Genomic DNA, 4,138 nt, shown 5'->3' with positions numbered 1-4,138 from the left:
GCAGGTTCTGAATCATCCAATTCTGGTGACGATGCAGTTTGTGATCAGCAACTCGCTGAGCCTGCAGCCGACGTCAACCATGTCCATGATCAGCCACCAGCTGAGCCTCCACACAAGCTCCGCCCACACATCCACTCATCCACATAAACCCCACCCCACACAAGCCCCACCCAGAGAAGACCCGCCAACAGAAACCCCGCCCACAGAAGCCCCGCCCACACAAGCCTCATCCACACAAGCCCCGCTCACACAAGCCCCACCCTCACAAACCCCGCCCCACAGAAGCCCCTTCCATCCACACAAAAACCCCACCCCACACACACAAACCCCACCCCACACAAGCTCCACCCACAAACACCACATTCATCATCTTCACATAATTAGTGATTAGTGAATTAGTTCCACACATGTTTATTTTACAAAAAAAATTTGCTCCACCCATCCACACAAGCTCCACCCACACAAGCCCCGCCCACACAAGCTCCACCCACCCCATCCCCCTACGCGCCTCCACCTTTGACCCACCACCACCCTCATCCCACCCCCCACCCTTCCCCACACAAAAACGGGGAAGGGAGGGGGTGGGATGAGGGGGTGATGGGTCATCGGTGGAGCGCATCTACCCCCCCCTCCTTTACATCTACTTTATTCTTTTCTTGCAATTAAAAATTAAATAATTTAAAGCAAAGCAATTATAATTCATCAATATTGAAAATATTGAATATTCAGTTATAAAATAGATAATATTTCCAAGCAATCTTCGCCGGATGTCTTGTTTCATGTCAGATTCCTGCAGACGATTGACTTGATTCTTGGTTCATCCAGACAGGGGTTTAAACTGAAAAATAAAAATAAATAACGAGTCAAAACTCAAGGGAGATATCAAAACAGAGGTACAGAGAGGCAGACAAGACAAGCATAGAGAGACAGATAGACAGAGAGAGAAATGGATAGATATACAGACAGACAGACAGATAGAGATATCGATACACACATACACGTGTATGTTTCTCACCTTGAAGTCAGGTCTTTCAAGATTACAGGGCGCAAGAGTAATTCTTTCCATTCAAAATAATATCGTTTCGTTCATTCCTGAAGGAATAAATCTCTTGAATAAAATCGTTCATCTGTATCCATTCCTCGTGATCGTCAAATAATTTGTTCTCCACAGCTGTGATCAACAACGTTGTTATTGGGTACAAACTGTGAGAAAAACACATACAATAATTATTGGTCATACAGTGATTTAATTCTGTTTTAAACAATAAATAATAAATTGGGTTGAGAATCTCACCTGTCATCTGGTGAAACCGAATGATCCGCAAGGTTCTCGTAAGAATCTGAATGCTCCATTCCCTGAATGAAACATGGACACAAAGCTTGGGTTTATATGAACCGTGAGTAATAAGGTCATGGGAGATTACAAAACAATGGTATTTCCAGGGCGTATTCTGCACGGGAAATGACTTGAGGCAACACGAGTGTACTCTGAAAAAAACACTTCTGCATTTTAAGAAACCGAATGGGGAATAGCTTTTTCTTTCGTGCTTGAAGAGACAAAGTGAACACAGTCAGTGGTGATCAAAAAATGGTGATGTCTCTGATTATGTGAATACACTCACTTGACTGAGTGGAATGAAAATAGAAAAGGAAATCAGTCAGTCTCAGTTTAACATGTGCTCAATGGGGCAGAGATCAGCCTCCTCTTTTGACCCCATGGGCTGAGAGTCAGAGGGGGCGGGGATTGGGTTCGGGGGTTTGGGTTTTATATATATATATATAATGGTTTTTTTTTGTTTTTTTTTGTGTGTTTTTGGGTCTTGAGACGCAATTTAACATGAGCTTGTATGGGAGGGGGAGAAAATCATTCTCCTGTTTTAACCGAATGAGCCTCGGGTCAGAGAGCTTCCCCTATTAATTTGTGTGGGAGGGGGAGGAATGAGTCTCATGTTTTGGGTTTTCCAGGGTTAATTCAGAGAGTTTCCCCATTTTCCCCATTCACTTGCATGGTTGCCTCAGAAGCCCCATTTATCCGAGACATACATATATATATATATATATATATATATATATATATATATGTATATGTATATGTATATGTATATGTATATGCATATATATATATATATATATGTATATATATATATATATATGTATATATACTGTATATATATATATATATATATATATATATATATATATATATATATATATATATATATATATTTCTATATATATATATATTGTTCCGGCTGTGGAAATTTGCAGACCACCATGAAGGACCTGAGATCAGTGATGACGATAAGTAATTGTGTAGTTAGATTTCCCCACCGTTGTTTAGAGGGCATTTCCGTGTTCACCGGGCTGCGATCCTTTTAGTGAGCCGTTTTTCTTTTTTCTGTCATTATTTTGGACCAGTCATCTCCCAACAACCAAATCGCCACGACCAACATCATTTCCAAACAACTGCAACTCAAACACCACTACCTTCGCCTCTTTACCTGCACAACTCCACCCCGCAAACATCGCTTCATCGCCATTCTCAAACGACGCCCGCCAGCAACTAAATCGCCACCACCAACACCCTTCCCAAACCACCACAGCAAACTCCCACCACCTTCGCCTTTCTACCAAACGTCGGGCCATGGGTTGTAAATGGGTTCCTTTCGCCTCGAAAAGCGGATCAGGAATGATTCACGCCCACTTTTCTTCCATCCAATGGCTGAGCATCAGGTAGTGTAACCCCGCCTCCGAACCCGCTGTGATCCACAAAGTTGCATATGCGTTCCTCCCCCGGCCTGTTTTCGCGCGAGCACGGCGCAGCTCGAGGCAGTCAAGTGGGAGCAGGGGAGTGGCAGAGTGTGGCATAGTAGCAGTGTCTGTCGGCAGAAGAGCGTCGGCAGTCAAGTCGGGTCTGGAGAGCGGCAGTCAAGTCGAGTGCAGTGTCGGCAGAGTGTGGCAGTCGCAGTGTTTGTCGGCAGAGCAGTGAGTCGGCAGTCAAGTCGGGTCTGGAGAGTCGCAGTCTGGAGTCGGAGTACCGGACGGGGCACGAAGCAGACGGGAAAGGCAGACAGGGGGGCCAATCGAAGGAGAGAGCTCACCGGCCACGCCAGGGGCACGAAGCCAGGCGCAGCAACGCTGACATCGCGGCTTGCCCACCATCGCGCCACGAGGGCGCGGGTAAGACCCTTCGGTCTCGTGTACCTGGCCGCTCATCCAGGTTCCACGCGCATTTGGTCCACGAACCTGTCTGCCACCCTTGCCTTTGAGGGTGGCTTTTTCCTTTGCTTTTGTGTAAATGCAAGTGGTGGCGCCGTCTTATAAGTAGAATTGTCGAAGTGTGCGTGTGAAATAAAGACTTTATTCGGTTGTAACTCTGCCTTTGCTTGCTTTCACTGTATACGTGCCTGAATTACTGTATGGTTGTAAAATACGTGCTTGTCTGAGTGTGCAATAAATGTGCTTGTTGAACTATTCCCCGTTTCGTTGCGTCCTTTCCCTTGTTTGAAAGTTCCATCTTGCATTACGGAAGGAATTGGTAGAGGGGTGTAAGCACCCGGTAAATAATCACGTCCGTCGGGGCCGGCGCTAACACCGCTCGGTTATAACTGAAGCACGGAATGTTCCGCTTAAGAGGTTCGTGTCCTCGGCCGGCCAGCGGCGAGGTACGATCGCCCGGTTAACCACTCGCACAAGTACTTAGGGAGGTCGAGTTTGGCAAACAACCCCATCCTGTGCGGGTGGCCAATTGTCACGATTGTGGCGTGGTCGAAAGACCCACCCGTGACTTGCTCCTGGCGGTAGTTCCAAGGAGGGTCACGACTGAATTGTCCGTTCCGGTGGGCGACGCGGTCGCAATTTGAGTTACGTGGCCGATCACACACCGGGCAGACCGAAATTCGTAACAATATATATTATATACATATATTACATCTTGGCTGCTCTGAGAGCACCCTGATTGTGGACATTTCCATCTGTCTGTCTGTCCGCGAAACTTTGGTCCTGCCTCCGGGCTAAACCACTCAACCGATTCCAATGAAATTTGGTTGGTCAGATCAGTATTTCTGGGAATCTTGTGCTTTCGAATATAGGACCACGGGCCCGAGCAACGGCATCGAAACGGCCCTTCAAAGTGGTC

At 46.5% G+C, this 4,138-nt stretch overlaps 1 long non-coding RNA gene across 1 annotated transcript; it reads right to left on the bottom strand.

Moving 5' to 3' along the window:
* Window positions 1–660: 660 nt before the first annotated feature.
* Window positions 661–1,668, bottom strand: LOC147021987 (uncharacterized). The gene is made up of 3 exons (XR_015060616.1): window positions 1,295–1,668; window positions 1,016–1,203; window positions 661–838 (listed from the first exon to the last, which is right to left on the bottom strand). It is a non-coding gene; the product is annotated as an uncharacterized LOC147021987 (long non-coding RNA).
* Window positions 1,669–4,138: the final 2,470 nt, after the last annotated feature.

Source organism: Eptatretus burgeri, chromosome 8 (genome assembly GCF_056783735.1).
Source record: "Eptatretus burgeri isolate ZD-2024b chromosome 8, Ebu_testis_v1, whole genome shotgun sequence".
NCBI lineage: Eukaryota > Metazoa > Chordata > Myxini > Myxiniformes > Myxinidae > Eptatretus > Eptatretus burgeri.
The sequence above is the reverse complement of the archived record's forward strand: the minus strand, read 5'-3'. Positions and strand labels throughout refer to the sequence as shown.